Consider the following 15,101-nt stretch of genomic DNA (forward strand, 5'->3'; position numbering starts at 1 on the left):
CCAACCGGAATGGCTGGCCTGCCCTCACTAAGCCGTCCGTCTCCGCCCCCACCCGAGAAAACGGAGGCAGTTCTGCTGTGGGCTCCTAGCCTGGTGTGGTAGGCGGGAGCCAGGCGGGCGGGGAGCATCCGGGCTTCGCCCCGCAAGTGGGGCTGGGCTGGGGGTGACTCAGAGCTTGCAGCGTTGGGCTGGTCCGGCGCGCCTCACTCCGTTTCTGCGCCGGTTCTGCTGGCTTTCCTGGCCTTTGTTGACTTTCCCTGAATTTTTGAAGTATCCTTGTATATAGTCTATTACATGTTTACAGTTATATTAGTACTTTCATAAGCTTTTTTAATGCCAACACAAAATGTCTTTCTACATTGCATACTTTACCTGATCATTTGCATGTTGCTAGAAATAAAGGTTTCAACATCTTTAATAATTTTCATATGGTAGAATTCTTTAAATAAAATCACAAGTCAAAGAATATAAATATTTTATGGTTCTTGATATATATGATCTTGAGGTATGATTATGGTGAGAGGGTTTCATTAATTTGCGCATCCACAAAGAGGCTATAGAAGATTATTGATTTTAGAGCATCCTTGTTAAATCATGCTTTTTATAATGAGGAAAAAAAAATTTTTAGGTTGCAGGAACACAACTGTTCCCCTCCTCCTAGCTATAAATAATGATAGATGATAAAAACTAAGCTGTAAATAAGGATAACTCCTAAATGTATATCTCTTGCTTAGGTCTCTGAACTTTACACTTGGAATTCTGATTGCCAATTTCACATCTCCAGTTGGTTGTCCAATAGGCATCTCTGACTTAACATGTCCAAAACTATGCACTTGATATTCTGCTCCATACCTTTTCTGTTGTCTGTCAGGAATTATTAATACTTTGAGATTTTAGAGCCGGTCGGCGGCTCACTAGGGAGAGTGTGGTGCTGATAGCACCAGGGCCAAGGGTTTGGATCCCTATATGGGGATGGCTGGTTGGCTCACTTGGGAGAGCCTGGTGCTGACAATAGCAAGTCAAGGGTTAAAATCCCCTTACTGGTCATCTTTTAGAAAAAAACAAATGCCGTTTTACTCTGTTAACAAATTAGCTGCTGTAGTTTCATGGATGCTGGCAGAAAGCCTGAGTTGAAGGATTTTATTACTCATAGCAGTAGTTATAGCCAGATTATCAGCACATGCTCATTTCCCAGAGCCTCAGTTTCCACAGGGCTTATGGGAAGGAGCCAGGTGATACCTGCATATGCGGTGTGTTGCATTACATGAGAGGAACCTTGAGTTTAGGGAACCAGAAACTTTTATAATAGGCAGCAAGTCTGCCCTGGGGCAGGAGACATTATCTTGATTTTATGGGAAAGTAAACAAACCTACCCTTTTCTCCAGAGGGATACACCTTCTGTGTCATCTAAGGCTGTTCACTGTGGAGACAATCTATAGCTCCTGTTTTTCGCTCACATCTCATCCAGTCTGTCAAGAAATCCCATCAGCTCTGTCTTCAAAATATGTCCAGAGTTCATTTCTCGCTAATTCTTACTGCCCTGGTCAAAGCCACTATCATATTTCAACAAAATTATTGCAGTAGCCTACTAACTGGTTTCCCTTCTGATCTTGCCTCTCTTCACTCTGTTCTCATAGTGGTCATACTAAAATATGAGTCCAGTCATGTCCCTGCTCTGCTCAGAACACTCCAGTAGCTTCCTAACTCTCTTGGAGAAAAAGCCAAAGCTTTTATCCTCATCCATAATAAGATCCTACATGATCTGGCTCCTTTTTAAACTATTTATTTATTCTGCTCCAGGCTCTCTTGTCCCTTTGCTGGTCCTCTGGCATATCAGCCTTGCTCCTGCCTTAGGGCCTTTGTACTTCCTGTTTTCTCTACCTGAAATGCACTTACCTCCATATGTGGCTCATTCCCTCACTTTCTTCCCCTCTTTACTCAAAGTTACCTCAGGTCTATATTAAACATTTAATCCTCCACCTCCTCTCTCCTAACACAATTTTCCACGGCACCATCTATTTCCGCTTTATTTTTATTTTTTTTCTTCTCAGTCAGTCTAGAATATAAGCTCACAAAGGCAGTTCTCTCATTTATTTGTAGCACCTGGATCAGTGCTTGGCGCCTTGTGAACATTTAATATGTATTTGTTGAATGAGTAAATGAATGACTTAATGGTATAGTTCCTTTGACCTAAAGCAGGTGCTCTAGCAGTATAAGAACTAGTCTAGGAGAGCACGAAAAGCAAAATGGGGATTTGGAATGAGATGAGAAGTAGTGTTTAGAAGTGGATGAAGGTAAGGAAATGTTCATCGGTAGTGGTGACATAGTATAGAAATCTCTTGTCTCCCTTCATCCTTAAGAATTATTCCTTTTCCTGAGTTAAAATGGTGTTTTTTATTTTGCATGCTCATGCCTTTGCAAACACTATTTGCATTATGTTTGAGCTCTTCCTATCTTACCAACCTATTTAGTTACTATCTGTCCTTCAGGTTCTACTTCTTTTGATTGATCATTAACCTTTTATGTACTGTATTTGAGTTCTTTTTAAAACATTAGCTTGTCAAGATGCCTTGAGTTGAATGTCCCCCCAAACTTAATCCCCATTGTAACCGTTAAGGGTGGAATCCTGTTATGGTAATTGAAGTCCCCACCAAAGAAAGCTTTCACCAGATACATTCCCTGGACTTTGGACTTCCTAGTCTCTGAAACTGCAAGCAATAAATTTCATTTTCTTATAAATTACCCAGTTCCATTTATTTTGTTATGAGCAGCAGAAATGGACTAATACACAAGGGTATAAAAAATATCGTATTACAGCTTTTTTTTTTCTTTCAGAATTTCTTTCTTTTGTATAGTTTGCTGCTCTTGATGCCTTTAGCTACATTTGATATTGTTATATACACATCTAGAGATTGGGTACTTTTATTTCACAGTGACTTAATTCTAAGAATTTTTTTTTTTTGCTGATAAAGGAACTAGTTTAATATGTTTAAAGCTTTTTTTCCAGTTTGGAAAATTGGATGAGTACTCCACCTTTCAGAGCAATGAATAGAATTGGATGAAGACTCCAATTTTCGGAGCAACGATAAGGAAGAAGTATTCCTTGAAATTAAGGATCATACCTTTTCTCCTGTTACTTGTTTATCTTTAGGCCTTATATCGTTTATTATTTTTAGACCCGTATGGTTAGTCTAAACACACTTGGGTGTTAACTTGGTATTTAATTCCGGCTCTGCTGTTGATGGTCATGATCTTGAAGAAATTGTTAAAATTCTCAGTGCTTATTTTCTTATTTCTATTTTTAAAAAGTGGAGGAATGAAATTAATATCAAAAATATTTTAAGAATTAAATAAGATGATTATGTGATAGTGTAGCATGAAGCCTGGCACATAAAAAACGTATAAAATATGTCGATTTACTTCTTTTTAAGTTTAGGAGGCAATTTTTCTCCATGAGAAAAAGTGACAATAGACTATTATTTGAAGTGATAGTAATTAAGAATTAATTTTCAAATTTAAAGTAGTTTTTGTTAGGGTGGAATCAAAAGGATCTTAGTATAATAGTTTGTCATATTATAATTAAACTAAAGATTATGACTTACATGGTAAAGAAATGAAATTTTGTTTGTAGAATTTGTATAATGTATTAGAAATACAGTAAATATCAAGGGAAAATGATGAATCAGGGATTAATTACTTTTTATTCATAGATGATAAATGTAGCATTTACAGCTTATCAATTAGAACTATTTCTCAGCAGAACCAATTTTATTAATGTTATTCACTCAGTAGATATTTTTTCCAGGCTAGATGGTAGGCATTGATGATATTGTGATAAATGAAGTGCACACAGTCTCTGTCCTCATGGAACTTACAGTGGTGGATAAATCATTAAAAATTCCTATCATAGGGGTTGCAAATTCAGATGACTGCAAAGGCCAGGCAGGTAATGTTAAGAGTTAAGTGGGCCAGGGCGTTGAGACAGTAGAGAGTAAAGGGGGTGGTGATGAACTGCATAGCATATGCCTTTTGTGAAGGGTACAGCAACTAACAGCTGCATCTGGTTGATGCCATTTGAAGATGAGGGCCTACTGTTTGTCTGTTTCCAGGTTTTTCAAGAAAAGCTGAAAAATCTAGATTCTAGATTGTCATCTGAAATATCACAGTCTGTTAAGGCACTGTATAGTCCACATCAAACAGGGTTTTGGTCTCCAGGCTTCTTTTATGTAAAAAATACTGTCTATTAAGTAAGGTTCTGTTAAGAAGAAAAATTGAGACAGACTATTGTTCCTTCTTAATTACTCCATTTTTCTTTTGTTCCTCCTAAATTCTGTTATTTCCAGATTCTTCGATATGTGATTATATACCTAGACCTCTCTTCTGGCATAAGGCTAACAGGGGTAAGTGTGAGCTGCAAACATCATTAGAACATGAGATTTGTAGGGGAAATAATGAAAAGACCTTTTGGTTCCATCTTATCAGGTTTGTGTAATGAAAACAGCTATGTACCTTCTTCCTCAGTGTTTAGTTTATTTCTTATCTATAAAATGGGAACAACAAGTTAAATACCTCATGGTATTATGAGAATTAAATAATGTATTCTCCTTCTATTCTCCCTCTTCCTGTTCTCTGCCCAATGAAATGTACTGACTCCTTCTTGCATTGCCTTGTAGTAGATAGTACTTACTGAAACAGTGACTCTGACAAGAAGTTAATAAGTTAGTAATTACTTCTCTTTAGGAATATTTTCACTTTTAAATGAAACTTTTATGGTCATTGCCTTAACATAAAGCAATGAAACTCTGATGTATCATAGGCCAGTCGTCATTGGGTAGGGGGAGCCTTTTTCTGCCTGAAGTCCCACAGTCCAATAAGTGCTTGTTCATCTTTTCTTGAAGATAGTTTTTTAAATGACCTGTTTTTTTGTGGGGAGTGGGTAATGGTTGAAACCAGAAGTTGCTGACAGTTTGGTATTTCCTCTATTTTACTGATTTGCATGGTGTCTGATGACGTATACAATACAGAAAGACCAAGTATAATTTTATCCTTTCCTTCTATCTTCTTCTACTCCTTCGGAAAACAAACTTGATAGGAGTAAACACCACTATAAGCCCAATCTTTTATAAGCATGCAGTGCTCGTATGTGTTGGGATGTTAGGGCTGTAGGTCTCTAGGATACCGTCAACATTTTTTGTGGCAAGAGACTTACAGTGCCTTTGGGGAAGCTTTGACTTTGGATAATCATCAGCAGTGTCTTTCTTATGAAATAGTAATTCTCTGTGGTGGTGGTGAGGTTGAATAGCAAAAGAGAGGAGTCATCTGGGAGAAAACATACTGTCTCTCTTTTTCTTCCAATTTTATTGTGAAAAATTTAAAACATACAAAAAAGTTGAAAGAGCAGTACAGTGAATAACTGTATGCCCATCATCTAGATTTGGCTACTAACATTTTACGATGTTTCCTTTATACATTTTTGCAACATGTGGGTAATTTTTAATAAGGATGTGCATTAGAAGTAGTATTTATTTTCTCATGGGGGGACAGAGATACTGTAGTTATATAGGATAATATATGCATTTTTAGGATGTATATGTGTGTAAGTATCCATTAAGTATTAATGAGTAAAGTGACATGGTGTGTAAGTATCCATTAAGTGTTAATGAGTAAAGTGACATGATGTCTACAACTTACTTTCAAATAGTTCACCACCAACAAAAAAATCAGGATTTATAGTCGTTTCTTTCAAATTAGAATTAAATCAAGGATTATGCCTTACTTTTGATTTTAATGTTTTTTAAAATCTAGAAAAACCTTCCCTCCACCCCCTCAATTTTTAAATCCATGATATTGACTCTTTGGCTAGTTGTCTTGTACAGTGTTCCACATCTAGCTTTGTCTAATTGTTTCTTTGTGTTATCATTTTCCTTGTTCTTCTAGCTCCTGTATTTTCTGTAACTGGAAGTTAGGCCTTAAGGATTATTAGATTAAAGGTTTTTGGCAAGGGTACTTCATAGGTGATGCTGTTTAGTTCATATTGCATCACATCAGGAAACACCTAATGTCAGGTTGTTACACCATTGTTGGTGACCACCAGATCTCTCCTTTGTAAAGGGATGTTTTACCTTTCATACTTGAGCAATATTTGAATATCCCGTTTCTCATCAACCTTTCATCTAGGATTTTGGCACACATTGATGATGCTTGGTGAATCAAATTTTTTAATATCTGACTCCTCAATTTTTTCCCCCATCCCCCAGTTTGATGCTTTTTCTCCCAATCTCATTGACAATTTCTATCATTTTTGGCAATGAGTAGTGTCCCTCAATTAGTTGGGCAAGAAAATGGGTTGAGAACCACAGTTATAGCAAACATTTACTATTTCCTATTTAACTTCTTACTAGTTGGATTTTCAGTTCTTTGGAAAGAAAGTGCTGATTAGGAGCTTAGAGACATTCATTGGATGCAAATTATACCTTACTAAATTACCTTCTTGTAGTGACTGGGACACTTTTACTTGTAGTCAGGTTATATCAAATAAATTAGTGTGTTAGTTTTAACAAAGCATTTACAATTTTTCTTTTTTTTTTTTTCCTTTTGGAAAGACAGAGCAGTTTGGATAATTCAAAGGTGATTGAACAATTAGCTTCCGAACACATTATTCATTTTGCATTTTTACTATTGTGTGAGACCCTCCTCAAGTTGCTTAACATCTAGAGGAAGAGACTTATTGATAAACAGTTTCAAGTATGCTGTATGTTATGGACAGGAAGCTGTGTGAGTTTTAAAAAAGTGCTGTACAACCTGTAAGGAAGTCTAATTGTATGAACAAATAAATATTTACTAAGTACTCATTGATTCAATACTGTATGTCTCTGAAACATCTGGTATTGACTTCCAGGACCTTTTGGATCCTTGCAAATCAATTTTGAACACTGGGTAGATTTAAAGTTTCTTAATTGTTGGTTGATGGAATACTTCTCATCTTCGTAAGCAGAAGATATATTCGTGACTACTACTTTTGGGTAAATAACTGTGTTCCAGCCACAGTTCTCTGACCCCAACCAGGTGTCCAACTGTTCCATTCACTTCTGACACTAACTATTCAAAATTAGCACAGGTGAAGGGACTCAGTCCACAAGACGGCCTCTATTTCATATACCAGCTGTAAGCCATGGGGGCCACCTGCACTTCTGAAGAACTCTTTTGATTACAAATTTGGGGGTTCCCACTGATGCCCCTCTTCAGGTTCAGTAATTTGCTAGAATGACTCACAACTCAGGAAAGTGATATACTTAAGATTACCATTTATGGGGCTGGCCTGTGGCTCACTTGGGAGAGTATGGTGCTGATAACTCCAAGGCCACGGGTTTGGATCCCTATATGGGGATGGCTGGTTAGCTCATTTGGGAGAGCCTGGTGCTGACAATAGCAAGTCAAGGGTTAAGATGCCCTTACTGGTCATCTTTTAGGAAAAAAAAAATTACCATCTATCATGAAGGACACAAATGAAAAACAAGATGAATAGGTACATAGGGCAAGGTCTAGAAGAGTCCCAAGTACAGAAGCTTCTGTCCCCGTGGAGTCGGGGTGCAGTGTTCTCCCAGCACATCAGTATGTTTAGCAACCAGGAAGCTCTGAATCCCCTTATTCAGAGTTTTTATTGAGGTTTCACTATATAGGCATGATTAATTAAATCATTGGCCATGTGGTTAAACTCAATTTCTAGTTCCTCTCTCATCCCCACAGGTTGAGGGATGGGGCTGAAAGTTCAAACCCTCTAATCTAACCGCCAGTTGTTTTTTCTGGTGACCAGCCCCCATTCTGAAGCTATGTAGGGGTCTCATGATGAACATAACAAAGACACATGTATCAGGGAATTCCAAGTGTCTTTGAAGTTCTTTGTCAGGAATTGGTGACAAAGATCAGATATATATATATATATATCTATCTTTCTTTTTTTTTTTTTTGTATCATGGTAAGAGTCAGAGTAATGCTTTTTAATAAACATAATCAACTTTTAGGACATTGCTACCCTAAAATGAATGGGGAAGGCATTCATTTAGACCTTGTTTTGAGTGGCTCTGGTGAATCACTGTTTCATTAGACACAAACTTAAACTGAAACATAGAGGTGGATTATAGTGTTGAAAAAAGATTATTTTAGTCTTCATTTAACTATCTAAAATTTCCAAATCTTTAAAATGAAGTATTATTTTATAAGGCTGATTTTGGGTTTGAATTATGTGTGATATTTTTCTTATTTGTCCGTGTATTCACAAATGATTTGGCCATGTTTAAGTAGGTAGATATAGTCTCTTTGAATATTACTGTGTTTATATTAGCTTGTTTATCAAGTCAGATATTTATTACCATTCATATTCTTTAGAATGTGTAATCTAAATCTAAATTTCATAAGACTGATCAGTAATGATAGCAGCAGCGTAATAGTAATAACAGTAGTAGTAATTACAATGCCAGCCATTTATGAAATTGGCCATGTTAGGTGCTTTATATATGTTAAATTAATGTTGGCCTAAAGGTTTCTTCAGACACAGTGAACTGTAACCTAACTTCATGTGTAAAAAGACTAACCTACTCTCGTAACCTAACTTGCAGTGCAGGCAGACTATAACCTACTCCTGTAACAGGTAGCTGAGTCTCAGCCAGTTATAGGCAGCCAACTCTTCAGTTCCCTTTTTCTGTTTATAATAAATCTTAACCTACCATGTGGCAATGGTGGAGTTGCTGCGAATCAGTTTTGATTCTGGGAGCTGCTTGATTGGCAGATTGTTCTTGGCTCAAATTAAACTATGTTAAATTTAATTTGTCAAAAGTTTTTCTTTCAATACGTATATAATCTCATTTATTCTTTAGAAAAGTCCTATGAGGAGATCTCCTTATCTCTGAATATGTGATGAAACCAGGGCACAGAAGTTAATTTGCTTATGGTCACACAATTAGGAATGATGGAGTTAGTGTTTAAGTCCATTTCTGACTCCAAAGGTCTAACTACCCCCTTCTCCTTGCTATGCTGGATTTCAAGAAAAAAATATAGCAGGACATTTTCCCATTTTTCATTGATTCTTTCATTCAAGAAATAATTTGTATGCCTACTAACTTACCAGGCATTACTCTGTCTTCCATTTATACCTACCAGTGCTTATTGCCTGAAAACCCCCAACCCCCATAATATTCACTATTAATATAAAGCACCAAATCCTATTGTTCATTTCTCTCATGGGTCACTTCTTTCAAATGGTGATTTTGGAATACTCAGTCTTACTCACTATATAACATCTAGGTTTTTTGGTCATCTAATAGGGTATGGATTCTAGTATATCTTTTGTGTATTTTTACTCTTATTTACTGGGATTATTCTTAATATTATTATACAGTTATCTTACAATGATTACCTTACTGTGATGATTGTGGAAATGGAAAATTCTTGAAGCAACTTTAAAAGTTTTCAGACTAATTTCAGTTAGAGAATGAAGTATTTAGAAAAATGGTGTCATCAATACATAATAGGCCCATTAAAAAATAGTATTAGCTTAATTGTGTTTACACATTCACTCACTGCTTTGTGAGATGAGCGTATATTGGGATATATTGCCAAAAGCCATTCCTAACTAAGGCAAAGATGCAATCATTTTTTCTTTTTGGTAGCTTTTACGATTTTCTCTTTATCTTGAGCATTCCCAAATTTCATGATGATGAGCCTTGATGTGGACCTTCTTTTTTGCTCAATGTGCTGGGTGTTTAGTTGGTGAGCTCCTTACATATGGAAATTCATGTACTTCAAATTTGGGGTGTGTGCTGTATATTTGGTTATTTTTCTCCTTCATTTTCTCTCTCGTCTTTCTGTATCTTCTTTTATTGGGATATTGGATCTGCTGAACTGGTCTTTTAGTATTCTTGTCTTTTCTACTTTATCCTCTGAAAAATTTCTGAAAGATTTTCTTAATTTTATCTTCTAGCTCCTCTGTTGAACTTTTTACTTTTAATCTTTTAATTCTAATTTATAAAAATCATTTCTCATTCTCTGACTATTCCTTTTATAGAACCTTGCTCATATTTCATGACTATAATATCTTCAACTCTGAGAATATTTATAGGTTCTTTACATGATTTCCTCAGCTCCCGGCATCTCTTCAAAGTTCTTTTTTTTCTGTTTGCTTGTTTTTCATCTCTTGTCATGTTAGAGGCTTTCTGTGAATGTCTGTCTGATCATCCTTTTGTGTCTGTTCTTTTAAAGAGTGAAGTTCTAAAGTGATGATTGGAAGTGTTTTGTGCAAATGGCGAGAGTTTCTTGATTTTGAGTTTTACTTTAGTGTGATGAGGCAGAAAGCCACTTTTTATTGTGTGTCTTCCAAATTTCAATGACTATTTTTTTTTTCTCATACAGTTTCGCAGAAGAGTAATTCTCTGTAGTCTCCTTTTGTGATTAGCCCTTGTATGCCTGGCTGCCAGTATTGTTGTAGCTGAACAGTGGTCTTGGGTTCAGGTGGGGGATTCTTTTTTTGGTATGTAGACTTTTACTTAATGTTTCTGTTTTTAGGACTACACCACCCTTCCCTCCTCTCTCCTATTCCCATGGCAAAAATGGTGCATGGTGTCCCATATATATGGCTGGTTTAACTAATTCTGCCTAGGGGTGGGTGTCGACCTGACTGTGGGGAATGGGATAGGGAATCTAGAGGTCTGATGGTTTTTATAAAGACCTTAAGTCAGCAATTCTGTTTTTCTCATTGCTATTCCTGCTCTCAAAGGGCCCCTCCAGTTCTTTAGTGTCTCCAGGTTTACACCATTAGAATAGGCTTGCTTCTTGCCCAGCCTTGCTCCCTCCCTGCTCCAGTCAGCTGCTCAGTGTGGCTTTTTTCTGTTCTGTTTAGTCTGTTACTATGTCTCCATAAGTTTTCCATCTTCCAAAATTTTGTTGACATCTTTTGTCTCTTCCATTGTCTGACCTTGTGGGTTTATGCCTTAAGAAAATCCTTTGTTATTTTTTTTGTGGAAGGTGTACAGGTAAATGTTAATGTTGGAACATATCTTAATTGGAAATCTGTTGACTTTTTGTGACTTCTTTTTGTATGCTGTTTTTACTCTGCAGCAATTCTGCCTAAGATTCTTAACATTTTTGCCCCTGCTCTCCTTAATATCTGTTTTAAGATGATGAGTAATTTTATCATTAATTTAAAAGAAATTTTCTACATTTATTTAAAAAATAACAATGAAACACACACCCCTTATAATATCCAACACTACAGTGGTTAAGTTCTCCTCTCCCAGTTATATGAATCTGAGGCAAGCTTTTGTGTGTGTCCTCATGTACTATTTTTTTATGTTCATGAAAACATCTCACATATCCTTTTTGATTTGTAAAAGACACCATCCATAGACCAATTGGAAAGAATAATAGACCAGGGGAAAATATGTGTACTTTTTTATATATTGGCAGAGAATTCTATGATGCCCTTCTAACCAATTGAAAGAAAAAGATAACTCTTAGGAAAAGGGGCCAAGGAAAAAAGGGTTCAAGTCACAGAAAAGGAAATATAAGTGGCCAACAAACAGAGATAAAGATGATCAGTTTCACTGGAAATCAGAATGCAGATAGAAATAACAATGTGAGAGACTTTCCTACCAAGTAGATAAAATTTAAAATTCCTTAGCAAACTTCGATGAGAATGTGAGAAAACTGACTCTTACGTTGCTGCTGGAAATTGGTAAAGCCTTTCAGTGTGTAAACTACCAGTATTAAATTTGAAGTTTCTTTTCCTTTGACTAGTTTACCTTGGGAATCTGTGCTACAGAAACAAAAGCACCAGTCCTTAAAGAAAGATTTGTACAAGGATATTTAGTGCAACATTGTTGGTAATGGCAAGAAACAGACAAAATCAGACCAACCTGAGTGACCATCACTTTGGAAATGATTTACTTATGGTATAAACTTGTACATGGTACTGGATGATATAAACTATTAAAAGAATGAGTCAAGCCGTGTGTACTGGCAGGATAGATGCTGATACATTATTGAGATCTGTATAGTATTCTGTTTTTGTTTAGAAATATGGGGAGGTGGTAAAGAGAGGGTGAACCCTGTATGGGAGTATCTGTTTTATTTTTATTTATTTTTGTTTTTGGCAGCTGACTGGTAAGGGAGTATCTGTTTATAAAATCCAGACATTTATATGAAGATTGTCTGGTAAAACCTGTATAAAATTACCTTAACAACAAACCTTATCAATTATCATATTTGAGGGATTTCCTGGGTGGCTGGCACTTGAGATTAGATGATTTATCTCAGGCTGATTACAATGTAAAACTAATATCATAATCCAGGTCCTTGGTTTCCTGACCACTGTGATTTAACCCAGTGGGCTACTTAGCCTTGTTTTAAGGATTATTTTGTTATTCTTGAATTTCTACTACTTTGGGTACCTCTAGTTGATCAGTTAATAACTATGTCAGAGGAAGTACAGGGAAGATAAGGAAAGATAAATTGTTCTATCACATTTTCATTCCTTCATATTACCTTTCTAAATGAGTTTGGAGAGAGTTTTAAATATATACACCATCAATAAATTAAAAATGAGACAAATTAATGCATGTAAAAATTGTGGCTTAATAGGAGAAATAATGATTTATCAGGAGGCAGAAAAGTGAGGCTGTAGCAACACATGCCATAACATGCCATATGTTCATACACAGTTATCACAGGTACCTGGCATCTCTAGAGCAGTGGTTTACAAGGCGGTGTTCAATCAGGTACAAGTTATGTTATCATTATTTTATTACCACTATTTGAAGCAAAATTAGATTGACTTTACAAAGCCACTCCTTCATTTTAGTCTGATTACCTTTTTTGTGTGGAGAGAGAAGAGGTGAGGTTTCAATTAGGTGTCCAGTGGGATGGTTTCTCATGTGAACCTCACGTCCTACCCTGGAAAAAAGCTGGAGGAGGCTGAGAATCATTGCTCTTCAAAGTATATAGTACGAATGGGAAAGAACTCCTATGTTTCGTTGTACAATTTATACATTTTACAGATTGCAAAAGATACCAATCATTTTCCTTTTTATACTTTCATAAATATACATTTATTTCCCATTTTACTCAGATTGGTATCCATCACTAGTTCTTTTATTTTCATGGAATTTTGAGAACATTTGGAATGCTTTATAATAACCTCATAATCTCATATTTAGAATTATAAATTTAGCATTAATTTAACAACTATGCCTTTATAGTATTGAGTTGGACATAGAAATTTATAATAAGTGGAATGTGTGGTTACTGCCAATAATCTTTTGATTTATGTGTGAGATGAGTTGAGAACTGAAGTACAGGATAATACAGGTTGAACATCCCTAATCCAAAAATTCTGAAATCTGAAATGTTCCAAAATTGGAAACTTTTTGCGTGCTGGCATAACACTCAAAGGAAATGCTTTGAGACATTTTGGGTTTTCAAATTAGGGAAGCTCAACTGGTATGTATTCTGCAAATATTCCAAAATCCGAAAAAAAATTCATAATTTGAAACATTTCTAGTTCCAAGCATTTTGGGTAAGTGATACTCAACCTGTATGTTCAAAATCTGTATATTCAGTACTCTAGATACAGGTGCCTGAGTGAGTGATGAGCATGAAATTGGGTTGTTCATGAAAGACTTCTATGAAGAAAAATAATCATTGAAGAATTTGGTTGATATGGGTTGGTGGCAAATAGATCATACTTCTTTCTTGGACTGCTTATACTATGTGCCTTAACTAGTTACCTCCCAGTAAATGTGTTCTTCAAACAAGTATTTTTAGCTAGCATTTAATCAGAAAATTTTGAAAAATATGTTATTTGGGGAAATATAAAACAAATTATTGCATTTTATTCTCAAAGCAGGCACTGTTAATGATCACTGTTTACCATGTTTATATATAAATCATAGCTTAAAGTCAATGAACACATTTCTCTATTCACATGACTTTCGGCCAGATCTCTAAGTTAGGATTAGTACAATTGGAAAACTTTCACTTTAAGAATGGGTTTTATGAAGAAAACCTAGTTAATGCTTTTTCCTCTTTTCTCTAACTCATAGGGATAAAATCACATTGGTGGGTAAGAATAGGTATATAGGATCCATGGTTCCTCCAGGAACTTTTACTCTGGTGCAGTAGCTACATAAATAACTTTGTTGTGCATCGGAACCATCTGGGGCAACTTCCCCCACCCCCATCTAATAAACAACTTAAAACATATACAAAAATAGAATACTATAATGAGTTAGGGGGATTTTTAGTGTATCATATATCTACTAGGGTCCCATTTAGAGCTACTGACTCAGACTTGGTGTTAGAACTTGGAAACTATTCAAGATAAATTCATACACACACTGGCTTACCAGCAACTTCTGATATATAGGTAGCTGTGTTTGGGTAGCATTGTCATTGGGGAATAACCTAGATCTAGAAAGATAATTGTCTCAAAGCAAATACTATTTAAATGATTTCTCTTGATCTGTACTAATATCACCTCCTTTTCTAGATATAGCCTAAGTTTTAGCAGTTTTCTTATTTTTCGTAGCCAAATAAAATTTGAGCGAAGTGGTACGTTATTAGGTCTTTTACTTTTTAGTTAATGTTTGCGTATGAAATTAATGCTAAACAAACTTCTTTTAAAGTAATGCCCTGTGCATCATTAGAGATTTTACCTAAAGTATTTTTCCCAAACCTCTTCTTATTCATTACTGGTAATTGCCTTGTGAAGTGGTTGATTTGATTTCATTTACATTATATGCATGGAAATCCAGATCTACGAATGGGAGTTGTGCAGTTTCATGTAGCTGCAAATGAGGTTATGTAGAATCTGGAATGAATATATACTCATTCTGGAGTTTCTTAGGAGTTCTTTTCCCCTGTTGTTTATCCCTAATAATTTACTTTTCCTTGGACTGCTTTGTATTGAACCAGAGTGCAGGTGACTTCTTATTGCTCAGGATTCTGCTGGAGGGCTATCGAATTAATAATAGTGACATACCATTTTTTAAAGAAGTACAATTAAGCTGTAGAATGGTTTATGCCAAGATGAGTGTCAAAAACCTTAGGTGGAA

At 35.8% G+C, this 15,101-nt stretch overlaps 1 protein-coding gene across 1 annotated transcript in view; it reads left to right on the forward strand.

The window, feature by feature from the left end:
- Positions 1–15,101, forward strand: part of BMP2K (BMP2 inducible kinase) — a 135,412-nt gene that overhangs the window by 34,394 nt on the left and 85,917 nt on the right. The gene's annotated exons all lie outside the window — the stretch shown is intronic.

This window comes from Galeopterus variegatus, unplaced genomic scaffold (assembly GCF_000696425.1).
Source record: "Galeopterus variegatus unplaced genomic scaffold, G_variegatus-3.0.2 Scaffold2503, whole genome shotgun sequence".
NCBI lineage: Eukaryota > Metazoa > Chordata > Mammalia > Dermoptera > Cynocephalidae > Galeopterus > Galeopterus variegatus.